The 26,830-nt window shown below is 43.5% G+C and overlaps 1 protein-coding gene across 7 annotated transcripts in view; it reads left to right on the top strand.

The window, feature by feature from the left end:
• Positions 1–26,830, top strand: part of LOC105473507 (tripartite motif containing 16) — a 55,521-nt gene that overhangs the window by 3,984 nt on the left and 24,707 nt on the right. The window contains exons 3-4 of one of the 7 annotated variants that reach the window (XM_071082377.1): positions 1,190–1,337; positions 1,634–3,127. The exons of 3 other annotated variants lie outside the window; for them this stretch is intronic. The gene's annotated coding sequence lies outside the window, so the exon portion shown is untranslated. Of the gene's footprint in view, positions 1–1,189; positions 1,338–1,630; positions 3,128–19,409; positions 19,559–26,830 lie in introns of those variants that run through there. 3 more of the 7 variants (XM_071082376.1, XM_071082378.1, XM_011727316.3) reach the window with 3 other exon arrangements.

The raw sequence follows: 26,830 nt of genomic DNA, 5'->3' as shown, positions 1-26,830 counted from the left end.
TTGGTAGCCTCGCCCATCAGTTGGCAGTGTAGAGAAAGGATGGGGGCGGCGGGGTGGGAATGAGGCCTCTTTAGCAGATAATTGAGGAGCATGACTCCTAGAACATGGTTGGGTGAGAATCAAGCTTCTTTTTGTTCACTTGAGACATTTGGCGTAGATATGCGAAGGCACGTGAGGCATTTCTTTCTTCCATCTGTTTAGAATATTTTGGGGAGAAAAGATGTACACAAATCTATGTGGCACAAACCAGCAGATTTATTGTTCTTAAGGACCTTCTTATTAAGGGCCCTTATTGTTAAGGGCCTATTCAGTAATAAAGTGTCTTAGGGAAAATGCTTTTTGGACTTGGAGGAGCAGGAGCAAATGTGTCTGGCTGAGAGAGATTTAGGAAGATTTTATTCATTCAACTAGCATTTTAAAGTTCTTTTAAGCAGCTCCTAGGCTAATGAAAGTAGTAAGATTTGATGTGGGCCCTGAAGGCTGAGTAGAATCTTGAAGGGTTTGTAGAAAGTTAGTGACATAAATGACTTAGAATCAAAGCAAGATACTGATTCCTCTGGCACAGGAAAAAAGTCAGTACATTGAAATCACGGAGATGTTGTTCCACAAAAAATTAAAGGCTTCTTATACTCAAAGTTCTTTCCTAGATATGATTCTCAAGTTTGGCCTATTTCTATTTTTTTTTTTTTTTTGAGACAGAGTCTCGCTCTGTCGCCCAGGCTGGAGTGCAGTGGTGCGATCTCAGCTCACTGCAAGCTCCACCTTCCAGGTTCACGCCCTTCTCCTGCCTCAGCCTCCCGAGTAGCTGGGACTACAGGTGCCCACCACCACGCCTGGCTAATTTTTTTGTTATTTTTAGTAAAGATGGGGTTTCACTGTGTTAGCCAGGATGGTCTTGATCTCCTGACCTTGTGATTTGCCCGCCTTGGCTTCCCAAAGTGCTGGGATTACAGGCATGAGCCACCGCACCCCGCCAATAGTTTTCTTGTAATTGAGTTCTATATATAAAATTACTGTAAAATAAAACTATCAAATTAGGTCAAAGGGGTATACGCATTTTAAGATTTTAAGATTCTTTAATATACGAGTCAATAAAATCTTGTCTTTGACACTGTGAACATAGTTTAATCTATTTCCTCTTCATCCCATTAGTCTCCCCTAATTATGCCTCATTTAACTTTTTCTTCAGAACCCCATGCAGGTGTTTCAGGGCTTTGTGTCATTCAAGGATGTGGCTGTGAACTTCACTGAGGAAGAATGGAGAGAACTGGACCCTGCTGAGAGAGTCTTGTACAGAGATGTAATGCTGGAGACCTATAGGAACCTGGTCTCCTTGAGTAAGCTTGGGTCCTTCCACCCCAGATTGACCTTTCAGGATACCTTTGCCTTCTAAAGATTCCCTTGCTTCTATTAGGGGATGATAACAAATGAGGCTTTGGTTATTTTCCCCCACAGAATCCAGATCAGATCCTTAAACTGTTTCTCACCTTACTTGGGTAGAAATTATTTAATTGCTTTTGACAATTAGTTATTTCATTTTCTCCTCTCTAAAATGCAACAGAGTGGGACTGAGAATAGGGTGGTCCTTTCTCTTTTGAACTTAAAATTACATTCTGTTTGTGTCTCTTAGTAGGATGTCCATTTTCCAAACCTGCTATCATCTCCCAGTTGGAAGAAGTGGTAAACCCACAAACGCACATGCAGGAGGGAGAGGTGCCAAGAAGCAGCTGTACAGGCAAGTGAGAACAAGGCAGATTGCATCTTTAGAAATAAGAGTTAGGGGTTCTTCCCAAATCCTCCAGGCCTGTAGAAGATGTTGAATCCCCCTGCAGTCTCATCTTCACTTGACCACATCAGAATCGTAATAGCTTACCCCTCTATTTCTTCCCAGACTGAAGGAAGAGATACTTCCTCCTTAAAGTTATAACACCAACACATAATCCGGAGATCACCTTTGTGCCTCATCCTGAGGCATTTTATGAGGCTATTCCCCTTTCCTCTTTAGTAACTGGAATCACTTCTTCATTTACTATGTCTTCATCCTACCTAGTTTTCTGCTGTCTAAGAAATACTAAGAGAAGGAAATAATTTGAATAATTTTAAGGTTATAAAATTGACATAATTTGTTGTATAGATTTGAGAGGTGAGGGAGTAACAGACAAAGAAAATTCTCAGGTTTCTGGTTTGGATGTGTAAGTGAATGGAAGTTCTCTTCCCTGAGATGGAGAACACAGGAGAAGTAGCAAGTTTAGCAGGTGGAAGATGAGTTCAGTGTATCTTAAGTTGTTTGAAGTGTCTGTAATAAGTCTAAACCAGTGGTTCTTAACCAGGGACAAGTTTGTCCCCCAGGGGACATTTGGCCATGTCTGAAGTGTGCTATGGGCATCTCATGGGTAGAGTCCAGGGATGCTGCTAAACACCCTACAATGCACAGGACAGGGCCCCACACAAAGACATGTCCGTCTAAAATGTCAATAGTGCTGCAGTTGAGAAAACCTGCTCTAAGTGGTGATGTCTGGAGGCTAGATGAATATGAGGAGGACATGCCAAATGTATCTTAGTAAAGGAAAGAGATCTTAACTGGTGATACAGAGTTGGGAGTTGCCTGAGAATGGATGGTAATTGAAGCCATGGGAGTGGATAATATCACCCAAAGAGCACAAAAAGAGTTACAAGAGAGCCTGGAACCCTAATGAACACAAACATTCAAGTATCTGCAAAAAAATAAATAAACAAATATATGTATATAGTATATAGTACATATATTTTATAGTATATATGCAAATATATATGTGTATATATACTAAAACTATAGTTATAATTTCAGCCTTAAGGAAGGGGGGAAAAAAGAAAATTCTAAGAAAGGGGAGATGGAAAAAGCAAAATAGATTCCTCATCAACAGAAGATACAATTATATAATTTTATAATTTATATTCGATTATAAACATAATATGTATGTATGTATGTATATACGTATGTGTATGTACATATGTGTATATATATACACAGGGCTTCTATCCAGTGTGGATCCTCTGATGTTGGGTAAGACGGGCAGTTCTACTGAAGGCTTTCCCACACTCCTGACGATCAAACGGTTTCTCTCCAGTATGAACCCTCTGATGCTGGGTAAGAGATGAGCTCTGGCTGAAGGCTTTCCCACAGTCTTTACAGGTGTAGGGTTTCTCTCCAGTGTGGACTTTTGTATGTTTTGTAAGAGTTGAGCTCTGACCGAAGGCTTGACCACATTCTTTACACTTGTAGGGTTTTTCTCCAGTATGAGTTCTGTCACATAAATGTGGCAGAGCTTTCAGGTGTAGTTCAGCCCCCTCAGTAGACATCAGAGACTTCACAGTGGAGAATCTACCTGAATGTCTGGGCAAATCCACTCAGACTCTTCATTTTGTTAAATACCAAAGAATTATACTTTCATAGGTTGTTACAGTGGCGATGCTTTTCTATTATATTTTAAGGGATGAAAATTCCCCCCTCTCCTACCTTAGTTATTTTCTCCTGCAAAGCTATCAGAATATCACAAATCCAAGTGAAGAAATACTGAACTGAAATCTGGAATATCCTAATAGACTCTAAAGCTCAATTTTTTTTTTTTTTTTTTTTGAGGCGGAGTCTCGCTCTGCCACCCAGGCTGGAGCGCAGGGGCCCGATCTCGGCTCACTGGAAGCTCCGCCTCCCGGGTTCACGCCATTCTCCTGCCTCAGCCTCCCGAGTAGCTGGGACTGCAGGCGCCCGCCACCATGCCCGGCTAATTTTTTGTATTTTTAGTAGAGACGGGGTTTCACCGTGTTAGCCAGGATGGTCTCAATCTCCTGACCTCCTGATCCGTCCGCCTTGGCCTCCCAAAGTGCTGGGATTACAGGCGTGAGCCACTGCGCCCAGCCTATTGTGTCTTCTGTTGATGAGGAATCTATTTTGCTTTTCCCATCTCCCCTTTCTTAGAATTTTGTTTCTTTTTTTTCCCCTTCCTTAAGACGAAATTATAACTATCACTTCTCAGAAAGTAAGAACCATTTACCTTGGAAACTGACAGCCTTACGTAGTAACTATTATGCAATCCCAACAGAAGAGTTAGGGAAGATTTAGTCAACACTTTTAGAAAACATTTTAGAAAAAAATAGTCATATGAATTTGTATCAGACTGTCACCAGATTTAAGTTACTTGAGGCTGCCTGATGAACATTCCTGTATATGGCTCTAAGAAATGTTATGTGTACCTAATAAAGCCAGGCATTATTTTTTGGTTACACTGTGGCTCAACACATACATGCAAACTTTTTTTTTCTTTCAAATCTTCCTAAGCTTAAACTGATGTTAGAGTCACTTTTTAGGTTTCCATGAATTATTTTCCCTGCCTTTTTTTTTTTTTTTCTTTTTCCTATTTTAGGTGCGTTTCAGTTACCTGAGAGTAATCCAATTGTGTAGGATTGGAATCCCTTGATTTTCCCGTATCATTCCCAATGTACTAGCCAGAACCTGAGATTTCCGTGCTTTCTATTTTTCTCACTAAAAGGGCTATTCTGAACTCTCTCTCCTCACCTGCTTTCCTATCCTTCTCTTCTATTTAAAGAAGTCCGTGTTAGTACAGCTTGAAATTCAACAGGGCTTGAATTACAGAAGGCACAACTGAATTTAGAGAAGAAAAGATTTTTGTTCTGAAAATTAACGGTGAGACAGACCACTCTGAATAAATGGTAATATCTGGAAATAATTTTTGAAATGCCCAAAATCCTTAGTAATTTTAAGAAATTGAAAGGGGGTGGAGAGGATCATCTATAAGAGTGTCTGCATTAGAATAGGACTTCTTAAAGTAATGTTTGTTAACAATTTCGGTAACAAGGTCATTTCCAAACATTGTTCCTGGCGCCAGTTAGCTTTGGATTGGTGGAAATCATTGTTGTTCCTTCAGAGGCCTCATCTGTGGTAATTTGTTTTAGAACTAAAAACTCAAGACAGATGTCCTTGAGCTAAAGGTCTGTCCTAGAATGGGTGGATTGCATGAATTCATGGATTGTACTATAGTGAATTTGTATAATTCCTTGTAGCCTAAATATAATTTGGATCCAGAAATATTAAAATTTCGAGGACATCATAGTGACAATATTTGAAATCAGAACAGTTCTAGAAATGTTACGACTGAGACTGGGACTTACAGAGCCTTTTTGGTTTTGTTTCAGTTTACTCTGACTGTACTGTTAGTAGTGTGGTCTATGCTTCTACTCTCCTCTCGGATTTGTTTGTTTGTTTGTTTGAAACAGGGTTTTGCTCTATTGCCTGGGCTGGAGTGCAGTGGCACCATCACAGCTCACTGCCACCTTGAACTCCCAGGATCCTTGATCCTCCCACCTCAGCCTCCTAAGTAGCTGGGACCACAGGCAAACGTCACCACGCCTGACTGGTTTGTTTGTATTTTTTGTAGATGGCATTTGCCATATTGCCCAGACTGTCTTGAACTCTTGAGCTCAAGCAGTCTGCCCACCTTGGCCTCCTGAAGTGCTGGCATTACTGGCATGAGCCGCCATGCCCAGCATTTGGATATTTCTATAACAGGATTCTCTCTCGTGTGCTGTAGTGTAGACCACACTTACCCTTCATGATGGAGAATATAATTCCTCTCCTTTTATAATCAAGCTAAAGCTCTGTGTGTTTGTTTGGTTATGGTAAAGTCTGGGGCAGGTTTTTGATTTGGAGCTTTAGATAGTACATGTTCTGATATTTTTATCTCTTTTTGGTAGGTAATCTGGATTCTTTAGTTTTTAAATCGTGAGTGTCTAATTTTATAATTTATATGTTAAAATTGCCTGTATGCTTGGCTGATACGTGTCCAGTGAAGGGAAAATTAATTTACATGTTAAATTAATTCCTCCAAGCAAATTATCCTGAATAATTTGCACTGTTGTGATAAGCTAACTAGGGTGACCCCAGGCTGGATTTGAGGATTGCAGGAAGAGATATTTAGTGATTAAAGCAGGACTTTCTGTCTTTTTGGAGGAGGCATTAATACTTGTTAGGTTTTCTTTAAGTTAAGAGCCAGTTGTCACTTTATCACTCTTTTCAGTTTGCAAGTTAGTCTCCTTTAGGACCCAGCTTAAGGTATCACCTCCACCCTCACTTCTTCCTTGTCCACTGTCACTGAAAATAATCTCCTCCTCTGAATACCAGTACTGCTCACTATTTATATCATTCACATATGCCTATGAAACATGACAATTCTGGTTTGATACTAATATCCGGCCTTATTCTCAATTTTAACATCATCAGGGATCTTGATTTTAACATCATTGTCATCATGAGGGAAACCTATCTTTGTTTAGGTCTTTTGTTGCTGATTTTACACAAAATAATACATACGGTTAAAAAAAATCACATGAAATAGAGTTTTTCAATGAAAAGTCATTCTTCTGGACCTTTGACCTATTAGATATATATCATATATTTGATGACTGCTGGGTATGTTTTGCCAAGAGTCATCTATGCAGAATACAGTGGCTTGAGATAAACATCTCAGGAAAAATCATCTCCTACTTACATTTTACTTAACAAGAATTCACCCATATGCACCAAGATATACCCCCCAAACCAAAAGATAAATTAGTGTAATTAAGAATACTATAAAGTTGGCCGGGTGCGGTGGCTCACACCTGTAATCCCAGCACTTTGGGAGGCTGAGGCGGGTGGATCACAAGGTCAGGAGATGGAGACCATCCTGGCTAACACGGTGAAACCCCATCTCTACTAAAAATACAAACAATTAGCCGGGCATGATGGCGGGCGCCTGTAGTCCTAGCTACTCGGGAGGCTGAGGCAGGAGAATGGCGTGAAACCAGGAGGCGGAGCTTGCAGTGAGCCGAGATCGCGCCACTGCACTTCAGCCTGGGCGACAGAGTAAAACTCCGTCTCAAAAAAAAAAAGAATACTATAAAATTATGTTTTGCACACCTGCATAAAATTATTTATTTATCTATTTATACATGAGTTATTATCAGAGCTATACACAAAACTAGCTGTATTTTATGGGCAAATTCAAGGATTTATAAAGACAATATTGGTATTGCCCTATTTTCATCTTGCACACTGACTGTGAAAGTAACCTTGTGTAAGAGCGTGACTCCAGTGAGTCTAGAGGCCCAGCCAGTTCATTCGTGTGCTAGTTTATTCCTCTCCCTGAATGTTTTTGCTTCGTTTGCCAAAGTTGACTGTATCAGACAATATGCCAATTTATCCTAGTAGGAAGATTGTTAGGATACAGCAACACGGTGAATTAAGAAGCACACCAGATTAATCCAAGTCCAAAAAAAAAATCCACTTAACCTTAATCAGCTTCATATATTAGGCCTGGAATAAATATGACTATAGTGCAAACGAGAAGACATTAGACAATATTCATTTGTATATTATTGTTATCAGATGAGGCACACTGACATAAACAAAACCCTGGAAATACAGTAACTGTATAGTGAAGCCATGGCTTAGGATTCTTTGCTTATTCAGTATCACGGTTTTTATAGGACCCCAACACTAGAAATTAAAGATTCCCAGTAACACCAACTTAATTGCATGTAGAATAATCCTTAATGGAGAAAATACTTACAATTGTATAGAAAGCCTACAGTGGATCGTTTGTTATCATCCCTGTTCATAGATTTTAGAACCAAAAGGGAACTTTGAATATCTAATATGGGCCTTTTATTTTGCGAGTGAGGAGATGGAGATCTGGAAAGGTTAAATGATATGCCTATGCTATTTGGGGTGAGGGCAGTGGATAGCGGAGCTGAGCTTCCACAGACCTCCCCGCCCTGCATCAAAAAATGACCTTTCTGTGACATGTAGACCATAGAGAGCATCTGGGAGAGCAATGGGCATAGGGACGCTTGGAAGTGGAGGAAATTAGTGGCTGAATGAGGGACAGGAGGGAGCTGGTTTACATTAAGTAGTAGTTACTGACTGGAGCGCTATGATGAGGCCATGGTACAGAGTGCTTTGAAGTCCTGCCCTGGGCCTGGGAATGGAGTCTGGACACATGTGATAGGCTTTTCATCCTTGTTGCTTCTGCCCTGTGGCAATTGGGGATTTACTGGATGAAAATGGGTTTTCTTGTTACTAAATTTAAACTGCAGAATATCTCCAAGCTATGAAAATAATTCTGTGTGCGTGCACCTGTGGGTTAGAACACTCATTCTAACCGACACGAGGAAATTATCTCATGAAGACTTTACCTGGTGTGATATTCTTATGAGTGAATGAATGAACACCTTTTGTTTCTCTACTTTGCACTCACAAGACTCATTCTTTCACATTAGTGGTTGTCAACCAGGGGTGATTTTTCCCCCTCCAGGAGACAACTGCCAGTGTCTGGAGACAGTTTTGGTTGTCACAATTGGGGGAGGGAGTGTTACTGGCACCTAGAGGATAGAGGCGAGGAATACTGCTAATCGTCCTACAATGCACAGGACAGCCCCCACAAAAAAGGATTGTCACACCTAAAACGGCAGTAGCACTGAGATTCAGAAATTTTTAGATAAGCAATTTACTGTGGCAGTATATCCCCACGAGGTGGCGGTACAGCCTCCTGCTGCCAGGTTAAACTCAAACTATAGTAATTCACCCTGAGCAGTTGATTGTAATAGCAAATCTATTCTCTTTTTCAAAAAGTACACTTGAATGTTTTTTACATTACAAAAGTGAAACATTCTTTGTGACAGATTCAAATAGTATACTGTAGAAGTGTATAAGTAAAAGAAAGGGGTTCCTGAGTTCCCCCTTCACAAATCCTACCCTTTAGAATTGATGTGTATCTTTTTAGATTCTTTTCTTGTGCGTGTGTATGTACGCATGCATAACTAGTAGTGTACTGTTTTGTTTTTCAACTCACTTATAACTTTCAACATTATACTGTAGACATCTTTAAAAATAATTTAGAAGTATCTCATTTTTTAAATGGATGCATTGTGTTCTGATGTATGGATGTCCTATAATTTCTATATATTCTTATTAATGGGCATTTGGGTTCTTTCCAGTTTTTTTCCTGATACAGGCAATTCAGTGGTCATGCCGCTATTTCCGTAGGATAGATTCCTGGAAATGTGAGAGCTGGGTCAGAGTACATTTAAAATATTGATGAGTTGGCTGTACTAGTTTATACTCTAACAGTGTAGCAGAGTGCCTTTTTCTCTCCCTAACATTGGATACTGTCAAGATTTTATTTTTAATATATATTTTATTATATTTCATTCTTAATAATGTTGAATGTCTTTTCCTATGTTTATTTTTTCTGTGTTTATCAGTTATTTGTAGTTCTTCCATGAATTGCCTATTCATTTCCTTTTTCCATTTTTATTGGATTGCTTTCTTTTTATCAATTTGGAGTAGCTCCTTATACATTTTGCTTATTAATGCTTTGAAGTTTCTTTTTGAATATGGGGTAAGTTAAGGATAACATAGCTAGCCAATGGAACTAACTGTCCTTATTGAATAATTCCTCCCTTTCTCACTGAGTTGAAATATATACATATATGAGTCTGTTTTTGGACTCTGTTCCATCTAATGCTGTGCTAGTTTCACAGTGTTTTATTTATTGTGGTTTGTAGCTGGTTGGTGAAGAAGAATGGGAAAAATGTTAGGCGGTGTGTTTTCATGTGCAAAAGCCTAGAGATAGGAGAAAACAGCAAGGGAGTGAAGGAAGGCCAGAGGCTAAGGAAGGAACGAGGACATGAGGAGGAGGGGGAATGAGGGGGAATGATGCTGGAGCACAGATGGGGCTCAGATCATACAAGACCCCATGGGCCATTTTCAAATTTGGATCTTTATTCTTAGAGCCATGGTAAGATTTTAACCAGAGAAGTGACATGATCAGACTTATATTTTTTGAAGCTTTCTTTGGACTTCTGCTTCTGGCTATGATGGAGTAACTGGTACTAGGCTAGCCCTCCCACCATAAACTGCTATACAACATGACAAAATAGATGAGACAATATTTTCAGGCAGTGGACAATAGGTCGCACAAAACTACTGATCCCAGACAGAGGGAACCTCATGAGGTGAACCCCATGATCACCCAACTTTCTGTCTTAGAACTACTCCCAACCATGGCACAGATAGCTGGAGTCCATGTAGAGCACAGTGGTCCCACTGAGTGGAGGATATGGAGATTGGGGTTCAGAGCAGCGGAAGCAGACAGATAGTGTGGGGTGAGATACAGAGAGGAGGGAGTTGTATAAGAGCGTCCACAAGTACATGGATAAGTCCCTCGTAAGTCAAAGGTTGAGAAGCAAGCTGAATGTGAGCTAGGTGGGATCACTCAAGAGTTACGAGATAGCGGCTACTGTGGCATTGAGAGTAGAACAGTGTCACGGTGGGATCCTGGGACATACAAAGGACACTGGGAAAAACCAAGGAAATCTGAGTAAGAATGGACTTCAGTTAATAATGTATCAATATTAGTTCATTAATTGTGACCAGCTATCATAGAGTAACATAAGATGTTAACAGTAGGGGTATTGTATACCCCTATGGTAGAAAGATTGAAGGGTCTTATGTACCCCCATTGGGTGTGGGGTATATAGGAACTCTTAAAAAAAGAGTTTGATCTACCATGGTAGAGAATTTATTCTTTCCATAGAAATGAAAGAATTCTTAGATGAAGAAGCATTCAAAGAGAAGTCAGCCAAAACATATAGGAAGAAGAAAGTCATAGATATATATCAGGAAGTTAATTGATTAAATATTCTCTCTGGGAAAAAAAAAAAAGCTACTTCTTGCATCTTACACAACTGCACATGTACATTTTTTGCTGGAAAACCATCAGAAGTCCCATTTTGTCACTTAGAATGTTATAAAGTCAGGTACTCCAGATTTGAGATATAATGAAATTAATAATTTTTACTGTTGTTGTCAAGTACATTCTTAAGTGAAACTGGCTTCTTTTTAAAATTTATTTTCAATTTTTGAGTGTGTGGAAAAGTACAATGACTGCTAGCACAGTTTGGTGCCACTGCTTTGATATGTGTGCTGAGGCCCCAGCAGTTTTACTCACTATTGCTCCTGCATCATTGCACAAATGACAATATGGTGAAAAAGGCAAAGAATACTCAAGTATTATCATGAAAATAGTTTTGACCTCGCACATCCCTGAAAGGGTCTCAGCGAAGCATCAAGGGTCCACAGATCATGCTTTTAGAACCACTGGGTTAGCAACAGGTACCTGGAGTTTATGTAAGACGAAGGAAAGCAAGCCTCTACAAATACTTTATGCTGTTAGACTTATCCCATTCATAAGCCTATTAGTTCTGCTCCATCCCACCCACCCCCACCAAGGCAGAGATTATTAGACTGAATAAAAAGCAAGACTTGCTTACATGATGTCTATAAGAGATGCATTTTGAATATCAAGAGCCAGGTAGGCTGGTTAAAGGATGGGGAAAAGATAATATCAGATAGCCCAAATGTAGAACAAAACCAAATGCTCATCAGTGGGGTAATGGGTAAACAGGCTTGGCTATAGAAATAGCATGGAATGCTACTCAGCAATGAAAACAACAGGCTACTAATACACACCATGACATGGGTGAATCTCATACATGTTTTATTGAGTGAAATAAGCCAGACACAATAGTGCCTACTGTATGTTTCCATTTATATGACGTTCCAGAACAAGCAAAACTAATTTATAATGATGAAAATCAGATTCTTAGTTGCCTGGAACCAGGCATGGTAGAAAGATTGAATAAGAGGGCATGAGGGAGCTTCCTGGGTGCTGCAAATATTCTCTATCTTGATTGGGTGGTGGTTACCAGAATGGAGTTATTTGTCAAAACTCATTCACCTGGACACTTAAAATAGGTGAATTTTATTGCGTGTAAATTATACCTCAATAAAGTTGAGGTAAAAAAGCTTTCTCTGAGGGTGGGTACAGTGGCTCACGCCTGTAATCCTAACATTTTGGGAGGCCGAGGCAAAAGGATCACTTGAGACCAGGAGTTCAAGTCTAACTTGGGCAATATAGTGAGACCCTATCTCTAAAAAATAAAAATAAATAAATACATAAATGAAAAGCTTTCTCTGGATGCAGAATGGAGAATGGATTGGCAGAAGCAATGAGTAGATGTAGGAATTCTAGTGTGGAGCCTATTGCCATAATCCAGGTGAGAGACAATGATGGCTTGGACTCTAATAATGGCAGTGGAAATATAAAGGGTAAAGGGTTTGGAGATGTGTGAGATGTAAAATGGTGATGGGACGGACATGGGTTGTGAGGGAAAGAGTGGAGGTAGGGATGCTCCCTGGGTTTCTGATTTGTAGTCTAGTTGGGTGCTGGTGGCAATCTCTGAGAAAAGAACCATGAGGAGGGTCAACTTTGTTGTGGTGGGATCTGGGAAGGCCTTACGTTTAATTTTGGATGCATTAGATTCAAGGTGCCTGTGAGAAAGTCAAGTCTTTATACTTAGAAAGTAGTTGAATATACAGGTCTGAAAATTGAGCTGAGACATCAGTTTATGAGCCATAAACAGGTGGTAACTGAAGTCGTAGGAATGGATGAGCTCATCTAGGAAGAGAGACTAGGTTGGGAAGAAGAAGTGATCTTGGGTTGAACTTCAAAGAGCCTCTCACCTTTTCAGGCAGAGGAAGAGGAATAAGAAAATTGGACTGAAAACTAATGGCCACCGAGATGTGGGCAGCCAGGAGAATGTGTTATCACTTGAATGTTACCCATTCATTATCTGGTTTCCTGATACATTATGTTGTTTCCTTTCCTTTCGTTTCCTTTCCCTTTCCCTTTCCCTTTCCCTTTCCTTCCCTTTCCCTTCCTTCCCCTACCTTTCCTTCCCCTTCCCTTCCTTCCCCTTCCCTTCCTTCCCTTTCCCTTTCTTCACCTTCCCTTCCTTCCTCTTCCCTTCCTTCCCCTTCCTTCCCTTCCTTCCCCTTTCCTTTCCTGACAGAATCTCCCACTCTCACCCAGGCTGGGGTGCAGAGGTGCCATCTCGGCTCACTGCAAGCTCCACCTTCCAGGTTCGCACCATTCCCCTGCCTCAGCCTCCAGAATAGCTGGGACTACAGGTGCCCGCCGCCACCCCCGGCTAATTTTTTGTATTTTTATTAGAGACAGGGTTTCACCGTGTTAGCCAAGATGGTCTCGGTCTCCTGACCTTGCGATCCAGCCACCTCGGCCTTCCAAAGTTCTAGGATTACAGGCGTGAGCTACCGCACCCGGCGTTGTTTTCTAACTTAGAATCTTACAGTAACCCCAACAATCAGACAAAACAGATAGTACTCTAATTTTACAGGTGAAGAAACTTGAGTCTCTGCAGGCAGATGGCTTCTAGTGAGTGTCAGGCAAATGGCTGAGCTGAGAATCAGCCCAAGTCTTCTGACTCCTAGATCCTGAGTGGCTCTGTTGGTGAAGACACTCACTGAGCCACCATAGGAGCTGTGTCAACAAACAGATTTGCTTTTACGTTACTGTTTTCTAATTATTTAAATTATGCATTGTTATTTTACAAATTAGAAAATATAGGAAAGCACAGAAAGATGACTACCTACAATGATTTCATGCAGACACCCAACATTACCATTTTTATCTCTTCCTGGTGTGTACATTTACACGTACATACACTTAAAGCTCTTCTTTTGACATAGTTGGGCCCGTAGTGTACAATCCACTCTACAGCCTTTTTAAAACTACTTAATGTGATCCTTTTCTCATGCCATTAAATAATGAAAAGTTGGTTTTCAGTGAGTTGTATAGCAGCAGCTTAGAAAAGCAAATAATAAAACTTTCCAGGAGCAAACACACCCTGTTGAGCAGGTGGTTTACAGTACAACCCAACTGCCTATGCCATTTTTTATTTTTATTTTTTGAAGTGGAGTCTCACTCTGTTGCCCAGGGTGGAGTGCAATGGTGCCATCTCTGCTCACTGCAACCTCCACCTCCCAGGTTCAAGCAATCCTCCCACCTCAGCCTCCCAAGTAGCTGGGATTACAGGCGCATGCTATCACACCTGGCTGATTTTTATATTTTTAGTAGAGTCAGCGTTTCACCATGTTGGCCAGGCTGGTCTCGAATTCCTGCTCTCAAGTGATCCGCCCACCTTGGCCTTCCAGAGTGCTGGGATGACAGGTGTGAGCCCCCACACCCGGCCCTGCCTGTGCCTTTTAATGTACTCTTTAATAAAGCCAAAACACCTACCTTCACTTTTTGGAATGGAGAGTGGCACAGGAAGTAAAGTCTCCAGAACACAGATTTGTCATCCCTACCACTCTGACATAACCTTGGAGGGTGTGGGTTGTGTGTCTCCGCCCAGTGTGATGTTACCCTCCCACAGATAGGCACTGAGGGATGCACGGCCCAGCTGCTCTACCACTGGCCCAAGTCTGAAGAAACATTCACAAACCTGCTAGTGAGTGACCACTGCCCTTGGATCCACCTCACAGGCATATGTTTCTAGTCTATGAGGACAGAATGAACACACTCTTCCCTAGGTTCCCAAGATGAAGCCACACCGTATTTGAAAGATGTAGCTACCAGTATCTCTACTCTCAACTGAGGGAAACAAAACCAATAGGTCAATATAGATGTCAAGAGAGGCACCAAGCAGAAGCCTTCCAACCCAACACAGATTGAGAAGCCACATAGTCAAGTCCGGTGTGGCAGGGGGAGCACACTTGCTCTAGAAGTCATTGGAAATAGTGTTTCCTGGTTCTTGGTCGGGGCAGCAGATATAAGACACATCATGACATTGATACCGTGACAGGAGCCACGTCACTCAGGTAGCCTCCCCGAGGCGCATTTTCCAGGATGTAGTCTGTCTAGCTCTGAGACGCTAGAGCCGATGGGTCCTGCTGGGGAGAGAGCGCAGATCTAAACAGAACAGGGCGTGTGTGGCCACAAGTCATCTCTGTCTGGATCACATCAGTGTTTTGCCCACCTTTGTTGTCATTCAAACTCCTGACTTCAAGTGATCCGCCCACCTCGGCCTCCCAGAATGCTAGGATTACAGATGTGAGCCACCATGCCTGGCTGGCTTTGACTACTCTCACTCTCCTCCAGCTCTCATATTTACTTCTGTGCTTTACAAATTCTGTAACCAGTTGTGGCCAAACCTGATGCTGAATAGATTCATACTTTTTCAGCTTAACCCAAGCCTAGGTTCCCTAAGGCTACATCCAGTCCTACTACATGCTCTGTTTTGAGTTTCACCTATGCCCGCTTCTCTGCCCTAGAAGAGAAGATGGGATCACCTGTGCTGCTTCTTCAGCCTTAAAATGGATTTCTTGCCCTTTTCTCCCTTTTTAAGTATCAGTGTATGAAATCCACCTGTACCACCCTTTCTGCCATACAGCCGCTACTGTGTCTGGCTCCTGGAACCTGTTCTGCTTTCATAGATGATCTCGGAAGCAAATGTTAACTTCATTTTTAAACCCCATCTTAGCGGATGTGTTGCTGTGGTCTGCTTGTATTTACCACGGGGCCTGTACACACCACGTGTGGTTTTAATCAAACACAGTGCCCTCATTTGTGGCCACATGGGAGACCCATAACCCGATATAGCATCCTGGGCTGATGACAGCACTGCATCTGACCAGACACGGGATTGACCCAGGGGTGGGTAAGCGGAGGGAACGGGATCGGCCAGAGTTCTTTCATGGCATTCATTGTATGGAGACCAGTAGGGACAAGGTCCTTTCCCGTTTTGGACCCCAAGCTGTAAGGAGACAGTTTGGGCCGCTATTTGGCATCTTTCTTGGCACCTGGAGAGAGTATATCATTTAGGATGCTTCCGGCTGGAGCAATAAGGACACATTATCTTATATGACTTAAAGCCTGAAAACAAGCAGTTTAGATAGTTTAACAGCTCAACAGTGTCCCTCGGGCTCTTTCCGTTTTTCTGTGTCTTTAACCTCAGCTTACTGACCTAGTCCTCACGTTGGTTCTCATGATTCACAGAAGGCCTCTGCAGCCTGAGAAGCAAAAATATCAGTCAAATTAGAAGGGAAGGTGGAATTCCAGAGATATTGTAAATATAGGACTGGCAGCTGTGCTCTTCGTGGGCAGGGCTTGTGTCATATTCTATACTTATTTTGTGACCTCCACAAATAAGTTTCTAGTGTTCAGCATCTAATGGATGTGGAATAAATAATGAATAAATGAAGCGATCCTGAGTGGAGAGGAGAGTGCCATGTGCAAATGTTTTCCAAGTTATTTGCCAGGCCAGGCCAGACTCTGGGACAAATGGACATATCCAGAGGGCACTTGGGTGGTTGGGAAAGAGTTAAAATGAGGGAAGATGTTTCAGGAGAAAGAATAAATGCCAGTTCCCGAGGTGGTATTGTGCTCTGGTCCTCCTCTCTTGAGGAGGAGAAGGCTCCCAAGAGGACAGAGCTGAAGGTCGGTTAGGAACTGAGGGTTCACAGCCCAGCTTCTTCACCACCAGCCCAAGTCTAAAGAAACTCACAAATCTGCTAGTGAGTCACCACCTCCCTCTCTACTGAGCAACTGTAAGATACTTAGGAGTAGCCCTGCCCTATCCCAGAATTAGCCAGAATGTCCCCACATAGCCTACCAAGACCATTTCTGGCCCTGAAATCACCAGTGTGCATTTGAAGTCTGACTCCACTGTATATCATGGCTTTGGGCCAGTTACCCAATCTCATTAAGTTACTGTTTTTTCATCTGTAAAACCCTGTCTCATGGAGATAATGTATTCCCGGCTTAGCACAGTCCCGCACAGAATGGGTAGTCAGCTATGATGGTGCTGGTGGTGGTGGCAGCAGTGGCAGGTTTCAAAGGCAGATCTGCTCTCAAGCTCGAGGCAACACATGAATGAAAATCACAGCTTTGTGCTAGAAATGCTCTTTGATTGGGAGTTGAGGCTGGCATGTTCTAAGGGTCTAACTACGGGAAAGATGAAATTTAAGAACTGAAAACCAAGAGATTCAAAATAGAATGTGTGCGATGTGTGTAAATAGTAGAAGAAACGGGTGAGTATCATGAAGTTTAAAGAAAGCCCAGTGAAGTAGTGGTAAGGAATCTGGGACTCATGAAAACTGGAGGGACTCAGGAGCAGCCACTTCCTATCCCAGGATCCACAAGAAGGTCCCCCTCAGTACCTTTTTTAGCTTTGGAATCACAAGTGTGCATTTAAATTCTGACTCCATCGTTGGGAGTCAAATGGGAGTCCCCATTTCTGACTCCTCATGGAGAAAGAGGCTGGTTTTCCAAATATCTCTTTTAAGAGCTGAGGACACTCCATCAATGTTCTTTTCATACATCATCAGCTTAAATTTGCAAAAACTTCTTCATCCCTGAAACAGTTACCACTGGCCGGCAGGCTGCAGTAACCAAGTCTGGTGCAGATAAACAGAGCCCATCCTGGGAGCTGGAGTGCATGGATGTTGGAGGGTCATGTTTTCTAAACTGTGGAAGAAAAAACAGAAAGCTATATTCTTCCAGGAGGGATTTAGAACAGAGGTTGAGTTTGGGATTCAGATGCCTGCGCCTGTGTAGTGCACTTGCGGGACACCCCAGCAGGGGCCTCCTAATAGAACACGCATCCTGAGAGAAGGAGTTAAGTATAGGCTTAGCTACACCTCAGAATTTCAGGGTCAGAGTGGGAAAGTGGTTCTAAGTAGGCCAGAATCTATCACTAGGATCTGCTCTCAAGCCAGCTTCTGTGGCATCATGGAGCTTAAGGGAGAAAAGGCGCTCTGAGTAAAGAGAGAATGAGCAGTTTCCGTAACATTGGAGGGACACATTGTACCAGGCATCCTTGCTCTGGGCTTCGTCTCACAAACAGAATATATTATACTTCATTACCGGGCAACCTGGGCACCGTTTGGACTGCAGGGCATCAGAGGCAGCCGTGGTAGGAGAAGAAGGTGCCCAGTGGAAGACAGTGCTCCAGGGACTCCAAGAAACGCTGAGAGGAGGGGTCGGGCAGGTCCAAGACCCTTGTTTTGTACATAGGGACAGGAGCTGCGAAATAAGAATGTTGCCTATAAATGTGACAGGCTTCTGGGGAAGTTGGGGTTTTCTTACATTTTAGAGAGAGGAGGGTGATCCTTGGCCAGTGTCTTGTCTCACAGCTTAAGATAACTCACTGGAAGGAGCCTTCAGCTTCTCAAATCCTGCTGTGTTTGTGCCCATAATATGATTAGCATGCAAGTTTCTTTGCATTTGCATGATGTGTTCACTTTCATTTTCTCACAAACTGTAAGGTTTTTGTAAGGTTATTGGAGCAGATATTACATCCCCATTTTAGAGAAGGAAACATTCAGAGAGGTAAGCTACCTACCAAGGTCACACAGCTAAAAGGTGCTGGGATCAGGACTCCGACCACTTAACACTTCTAACTCCAGATTTTCTTTCTGACCATAACAGGAGCCCTCTATAACATATACCATTTACCAAGTCTTCTGATTAATATGGCTGTTTCCTTCCTACTAAAACACTCTTGGCAAGGCAGTGGTTATTTCACTGTCACGGAGGCAATATCCCCTCTGTGTTCTCTTTTTTTTTTTTTTTTTTTGAGACAGAGTCTTGCTCTGTCACCCAGGCTGGAGTGCAATGGCGCGATCTCGGCTCACTGCAAGCTCCGCCTCCCGGGTTCACGCCATTCTCCTGCCTCAGCCTCCTGAGTAGCTGGGACTACAGGTGCCCGCCACCATGCCTGGCTAATTTTTTGTATTTTCAGTAGACATGGGGTTTCACCATGTTAGCCAGGATGGTCTCGATCTCCTGACCTTGTGATCTGCCCACCTCGGCCTCCCAAAGTGCTGGGATTACAGGTGTGAGCCACTGCGCCTGGCCCCACTGTGTTCTTTGGAGCATTCTTGCTGCTTTCTTTGCTTCCTGAGTTTATGCACATGCTTGGAGGAGGGCTGCCTCTCATCCCAGGAAACCCACATACAGATATTAGGCTTCCTCCACGCAGACAATCAGGGTATAGAAATATGGAGTGTTTAACCATCTGGTTTTCAGCAGGGAGGTGGAAATCAAAACCATTTGAGCAAATGAGTGTCCCAGGGGAAGTGGAATGAAGAATTGAGCTTCAGTGGCTGCTGAGACATAAGCCATCCATAGGGGATTTGGCTGAGGCCGACTATGTTATTTATAAAGAAACCGGCTCGTCCTCTGGCCCTGGCCACAGCAATCGAGGGAGGGGCACATTTTTGGCCCTTGAATGAACAATGTTTTTTCCTTCCTTTGTTGAGAGATCTAGGTCAGCCGTCCTTACTTATTGTTTAAAAAAAAGAAAAAACAAACCTCTCAGTAAATATTGGGAAGGTGAAGGGTGGAGGGGATGGGTTCCTGAGATTCCTTCCAACACTGAAGGGCTACACCTCACTAGTAAAAGCAAGAGGACCCTCACCCCCACCCTGTAACTTGTTGCTACCTGAAGGTGTCTGTCCGCTTGCCTACCTGTGTGCTCCTGTCGAGCAAGCCCAGCCTGCCCCGCCCTGGCCATTGGCCTTGCTGAGCTGCTGAGCTGCTTCTCTCAGTGCCCTGGAGGCGTTCACACCTGGCCTGAGATAAGTCTGCCCTTTTCGAAGGTGAGTACGGCTCCCTGGAATGTGTGGTATCCCAGCAAATAGCAAGATTAAAGGTGCCCATTTTGACTGGGAGCTGGACAGCTGCCCAAGTTCTAGAAAACCAACAGTGCTGAAACAACAATTGGCTCAGGGCCTCAGGGGAGCCGGCCTGGGAAACCATCTCCTGTCCCAGGACAAGAGAACTGTTGTTACAGATTTTTTAAAGATTTACTTCATTTATTATGTGTAGGTTGTTTTGACATTTTTAGGCAAAACCCATAAAGGTAACTAGAGTTAGATTTGTGTGATTATTTGGGTTACATACCAATGTTACAGTTATTACAGAGGTTGATATGGAGGTTCAAGAAAGCATCGTTCAAACGTGCTATGTGCCGCATAAAATGTCACGCCCTTGTGTCTGGAATTTACTGAAGGTCATTTGAGATGTGGTCAAATTCTTGAGCTCTCCATTTCCAGGGCATTGCAGACTCCCCCAAGTAGGTTTCTAGGTGGTCCAGCTGCTAATTCTGGCCCCGTAAGCTTGGGTGGTCTGAGAAGTGATCAAAGTGGTGCCTGTGCACCACAGCCACACCCCACTGGAAGACAAAAGAGAACCCTAGAACTGCCCAGGACTAGACCTTCAGAGGCTTAGGGGAGAAATGACTGTGCTGCACCTCCTTAACTGGCAGATGTCTGTCGCTGAGGGCACAGTTGAAGCTGACTTCGGTGTTTTCTTCATCCAGTAGTGGGGTCCTTCAGGCTGTGTGCCAGGTACTGAGCTGGCGGTCTCGTCTTCTGTACCAACAGGTGTGTCCTCCTGTCTTTGTGAAGGGAAGGCACGTGCAGTGCCCTGGGACAGCCCCTCCTTCTTGGGGAGGAGCCGTCATCACAACAATCATGTTCTGAGACTAGGAGCAACAGCCCTTAGTGTCTGTAATCCGCTGTTCTTCTCACCTTTATTTTGTTCCTTTGTTAGTGGTAATTAATTACCAAAGTGATCCAAGAGGCCATCTTATTTTAGGAGAAAGACAGGGCTGGAGACCAGTTTGCTGCTAGTGACCCCAAACCAGAAAGTTCACTGGGCCCGCACCTCCAGGTAAGCCAGGAAAATTCTGGGCTGGTTTCTGGAGGAGTGATGCGACTTCCAGCTCAGTGGTTCTCAGACTTTGAGATTTTACGAGAAAAATTGCAGAGTGAATTTGGAGGACTGACTTAGATGTCGCTGTTCCAGACATTCCCAGTCCTATACTCATTGCTATTATTTCAGAAAAGATAAGACCTTTAATTCCAGAAAAGGGGGAGGACATAAGCTCAATAAAGTACAGTCCCATAAATCAATCAAATTCAGGGTTACGATCAGTTTATTATTTTTATTTCTCTCAGTCTGATGGGCTGATTTTTCTTGAAGTCGGGTGGACAAATATTACCTGTGTTTGTGAGTCATAGCTCTGCGTGACTCAGCACAGGTACAAATGAAGAAAAAAATCCAGTGAGATTTCTGAAGAGACAAATGAAAGGCTGCTTTTGCTTAGCAAAAAAAAAAAAAAAAAAAAAAAAAAAAAAAAAAAAAAAAGTTGGATGGCTTTTTTAGCCAGAAACTGCTAGAGAGAGTCTTTGGGTTAAGAAAACTCTTCTTCCTTGAGTTAACCTAGAGTCCTCAGAGTGATGGCCTTAAACCCCTAAACCAGGAGGGGTCCTGTTGGCAGGCATTGCTTATATCCTTTCAGAGGACATAACTTTCAGAGTTTGTCCATTGGTGGGATTATTTGTCACAGACCCAATGGGGTGAAAGCTGAATAATTACCTGCCTACTACCAATTGCCTACCACATCTCTTGGTAGCGTTTGAGTCATCAGAATTCGGGGTGGGGATTCCTCCCTCAATTCCGGAAAGGAATCCCGAACCACACCTTGACCTCACATTCCTAGTGGTAGGTTTGGTTTAGGAAAACAGAATATCTAGGTGAAGTTACATTTGTTTTGTGAAGACAAGAGAGACACTTCATTTTATGCAAGAGAGACTTCATTTTAGCCCCTGAATGCTTGGGGTTAAGAGGAAGCCAGTGATGTCCAGTCAACACCTGATGAACCTGAGACATTTTTTCCACCGGGCATTTAAGCAAGCTGTAGGTAAAGTCAGAGAGAGGATTCTCAATTCATAAATTTGGAGGTTGGGATTTCTGTTGAATGCAAACTCCAGGTGTGAGGAAGGAAACTCAGACATGTGCTATGATATGAATGAACCTGGAGGACATTACGCCCAGTGAAATAAGCCAGTCACAAAAAGACAAACACTGTATGATTTCACTTCTGTGAAGTGCCTCCAGTAGTCAAAATTATAGACAGAAGTAGAATGGTAGCTTCCAAAGGCTGGAGGGAGAGAGGGAATGAGGAGTTATTGGTTAATGGCTACAGTTTCAGTTTTGCAAGATGAAAAGAGTTGTGGAGATAGATAGTGCTGATGACTGCACAACAATGTGAATGTACTTAAAGCCACCGAACCATACACTTAAAATGGTTATAATGAGCCAGGCACAGTGGTGTGCACCTGTAATTCCAGCTACTTGGGAGGTTGAGACGGGAAGATCACTTGAGCCCAGGAGTTCAAGGCTGCCATGAGCTGTGATTGCACCACTGCGATCTAGCCTGGGTGACAGAGGGAGACCCTATCTCAAAAACAGGCAAACAAACAAAAAACCCAGTCTGAGCAACATAACAAGATCCTGTCTTTTAATAAAAACAGTTAAGATGGTAAATTTTGGCTGGGTGCGGTGGCTCAAGCCTGTAATCCCAGCACTTTGGGAGGCCGAGACGGGCGGATCACAAGGTCAGGAGATCGAGACCATCCTGGCTAACACGATGAAACCCCGTCTCTACTAAAAAATACAAAAAACTAGCCGGGTGAGGTGGCGGGCGCCTGTGGTCCCAGCTACTTGGGAGGCTGAGGCAGGAGAATGGCGTAAACCCGGGAGGCGGAGCTTGCATTGAGCTGAGATCTGGCCACTGCACTCCAGCCTGGGCAACAGAGCAAGACTCCATCTCAAAAAAAAAAAAAAAAAAAAAAAGATGGTAAATTTTATGTTGTTTGTATTTTATGTTAGGTGTATTTATGTGTATTTTATCACAATTAAAAATAAAAATAAATCCAGGTGTGGGTGGTGACCATAGGGTAGGTGGCAAGCATTTAGAAGCTAGATGCAGTAGCTCACACTTGTAATCCCAGCACTTTGGGAGGTTGTGAAGGGAGGATTGCACGAGCTCAGGAGTTTGAAGCTCGCCTGGGCAACATAGTGAGACCCCATCTCCACAAAATTTTAAAAATTTACAAATTAATGAAATTAAAAAAAAAATTCACAAATTAGCCGAGTGTGGTGGAGGACTTGTAGTCCCAGCTACTTGGGAGGCTGAGGGCTAAGGTGGGAGGATTGCTTGAGCCTGGGAGGTTGAGGCTGCAGTGAGCTGTGATTGCACCACTACATTACAGCCTGGGAGACAAAGTTTTGAGACCCTGTTTCAAAAAACAAAAACAAAACCAACCAAACAAAAAACAAAAACAAAAACCATTCAGAGGTAGAACATTCTGAGAATGACAGAGTTGGGGTAGAGGGAGAGGCTGGGAGCCAGAAGCGTAAATCTGCCACTAAGGGAAATGACTGAGAGGCTGTAGAAGACAGTCAGGAAGAGAGGAGGGGTGGTCTTTTGGGGCACATAAGGGGAGCAGGTTTTGCAAAGGGGCTGGGGAGGGGCAATGGTCTAGATGTTGTGATGGGGGCTGAGGGGGACTCCCATCCCACCTAGGCATAGGAGATGAGAGAAGGAGCTACACGGTTGAGAGGTGGCAGGAGAAATTGTCTTTGGGGGACATTCAAATGTTGGTTAAGACAACAGGCAAAGCAGAATCTGAGGAGAGACAGAATATCAAGATGCCCCAGGGCTGCTTGGGAGCAAAGTGGGGTGGTGGCTGTAGAGCCTTTGAAGTAATAGGGAATTTGAGTTCAGAAGAATCATGTGACTTTCTAGCCTCAATATTTGGGTGCCGGAGGTTTGAGCATGGGCATTTGAGGCTTGATGGGATGTGTCACAGTCCCTGGAAGCAGGATCAGAGCTTGGGCCTAGTGGTATTCTGCTTCGAGGGTTGGCATTATAGGGGACTTAGAAGTTGTGGTGAATTCTGTGGTCCCAGAGGGCTGGAGACCAGCCTCCAGAGGGGCCACCACTCCCAATCCCATGCCCCTGCCAGACATCCCAACCTGAGCATGATGCCATCTCCCAGTGAGCTCGGACATTCTCTTAGACCCTGCCACAACAAAATTCCTCAGAGAACCAAACTAGAAATTGATTTACCGGCCTTGACTTAGGACAACATACTCATTTCATGGACAAGGAAACTAAGGTTAAGAGAGGACACAGGCTGGGGGTGGTGTTTCACACCTGTAATCCCAGCACTTTGGGAGGCTGAGGCAGCAGATCACGAGGTCAGGAGATTGAGACCATCCTGGCTAACACGGTAAAACCTCGTCTCTACTAAAAATACAAAAAATTAACCAGGCATGGTGGTGGGTGCATGTAGTCTCAGCTACTCGGGAGGCTGAGGCAGGAGAATAGTGTGAACCCGGGAGGCAAAACTTGCAGTGAGCCGAGATCACGCCACTGCACTCCAGCCTGGGCGACAGAGTGATACTCCGTCTCAAAAAAAAAAAAGAGGGGACAAATGATTGGTGCAGGCCAGGCCAGGGCCCACATTCCCATTTCCTGTTTTCCACACAGCTATGGAATGTCTGCTAACTCAGCACTTCAGTGGGGCATTGATGAAGGGCTGAGCACTCCCATGAACTGCTCTGAAAGGGTTAGCCATAGAGAAGCAGGTATGAAACAATTCATGAGAGAAGAAAGGGTGGGAATGAGATAGGGAGGGAAAGAATGAGGAAGAAGTGAGCCACGTGGAAACCCAAGCAGACTCTATGCCTTCTGATTTCTACTGAAGCTGTAGAAAGGGCCAGGCAGGGCAACTACCTTTTCTTCCCCCTTCTCGGAGAGATCGGAGGCCCTGTGGCATGCAGGTGGACCAGTTTGGCCTCCAGTACCAGGTCACTCTGAAAAGGGGATTAAAAGTTAAGCACACTTGTCCGTTAATACTGGAGAAAACACTGACAATGGTCTGGACTGGGAGTAGCCAGTCCTGGCTGGAGACATGAAAACCATGGAATTAAATTCCAGAACTCTGATAGAAGCCTGTGTGACTTTGTGTGGTCTGAAAAGCTACTTTTTTTTTTTTTTTTTTTTTCAATTTTTAAGAAGGACCCAAAATATAAGGACTTCAATGACAGGACAGCCATTCATCTTTCCGCATCTCATAGTGCTGTGGGATAATTAAGGAATCAGAGAGACTGAGGGGTTGAGGAGGATACTTATTTATTATTTAGGTGCACTGGCCCAGTCAGATTAACATCCAAAAAGACTGAGCCCTGAACAGAGTCCGGTTACCTTTTAAGCATTTTGTGGGGTGTGGGGAGATCTGTGCAGGGGGAAGCATATTACAGATGCAAGAAACAAAGACAGTTATTCAATTAAGACATGCAGTACATAATTTACTCTTCAAGGAAAAAACATGTTTTACAACTTGAGTTTATCTGCCTAGTGACCTTGTAGCTGCACAGCTGGAGAAACAGGGTCTTCACAATGCCTGGGAAAGGGAGAGATAAGACTCACTGGCCACAGACAAACAGGCAGTTAATTTTTAAAGGACTTCAGCTCTTTCTCTTCCTCAAGGGGAAGTGGGTTTTCTTACATACAATGAGTTTTTGGTTACACGTTCTTGGATTTATTTTAATTCCTGTTCCAATAGAACTGGACCTGAGGCAGCTAGGAATAGGATGCATGTTTCTGACCCTGGCCAGGATCAGAAAGCAGGAAACCTCTCCTGAGGGTCTTCAGCAGTGGAAGAGGGCAGTCAGGACAGGGACAGTGAGAAAACATTACATCGCTAAAAACAGCTACTTATGCGTATTCTATGCATGGTTGAAAATAAACAGCGCTGCGTCTGGAATGAATTTATAAAGTCTTCTGTGCCTTCCAACTCTGAGTAGTCACTAGGTCTCTTGGATTTCTGAAAAGTCCTAGTCAGTGACAAGAAACATCCCTGTGTTTATCTAGTTTGATCCAAATCCTGTAGAACTCACCCCAGAGGTGCAGAGCCATAGGGAGTATAATATCTTGGAACCATCCTAATGCCTAATCCCTGGGGCTAGCTGGATCTGACCCCTCCCCCTCCATCCGATCTCTCTCTCTTCCATTCGCCTTCCAAATCCATTTGAGTTCAAATGTATCTGATTAAATAATCCCGGGGAAAACTGTAGAAAGCTCTAGGATACAGAATTTGGGGTCCAGGTACCCTGGAACAATCCTGGATTCCTTCGTATCCATTTGCAAACGCTAGGTACACTGTGTATCCCCATCCAGTGGTCATGCCTCACAGCTCCTTTCTTCTAAGGAACTAGAGGCTTCCAGTCTCATGCCCTGACCATGTGTTATAGGCTGAATTGCATCTCTTTCTCCTACAAATGTGTATGTTGAAATCCTTGCCCTTAGTACCTCAGATGTGACTGTATTTGGAGAGAAAGTCTTTAAACAGGCAATTGAGGGTGGGCCATAATCTAGTCTCACTGGTGTCCTTAAGAGGAGATGAGGACACAGATGTGTACAAAGGGAAGACCATGGAAGACACAGGAGAAGCCACCTGCAAACCAAGGAGAGAGGCCTCAGAAGAAAGCAGCCCTGCCAATGACTTGATCCAGCTTCTAGAACTGTGAGGAAATGCATTTCTGTTGTTGAAGCCAGCCAGTGTATGGTTCTTTGCTATGGAAGCCCTGGCAAACTCATACACCATGTGTCTTAGTGTGTTTGTGTTGCTGTAAAGGAATACGTGAGGGGGTGGGGGTAATGTATAAAGAAAAGAGATCTTTTGGCTTTTTGCCAGGCTGTACAAGAAGCATGGTGCTGGCATCTGCTTCTGGTGAGGGCCTCAGGCCGCTTCCATCCTCAGGGGAAAGGGTAGGGGAGCTGGAGTGGGCAGGTCACATGGAGAGAGAGGAAGCAAGAGAGGGGGTGATGCCAGGCTCTTTTTAACAATCAGATCTCGTGGCAGCTAATATTAATAGAACGAGAACTCACTCATCACTGTGGGGATGGCCCCGAACCATTCATGAGGGATCTACCCCCATGACCCAAACACCTCCCACCAGGCCCCACCTCCAATATTGGGGATCAAATCTCAACATGAGGTTTATGGGAACAA

This window comes from Macaca nemestrina, chromosome 17 (genome assembly GCF_043159975.1).
Source record: "Macaca nemestrina isolate mMacNem1 chromosome 17, mMacNem.hap1, whole genome shotgun sequence".
Lineage (NCBI taxonomy): Eukaryota > Metazoa > Chordata > Mammalia > Primates > Cercopithecidae > Macaca > Macaca nemestrina.
This window is presented reverse-complemented; position numbering and strand designations above follow the sequence as displayed.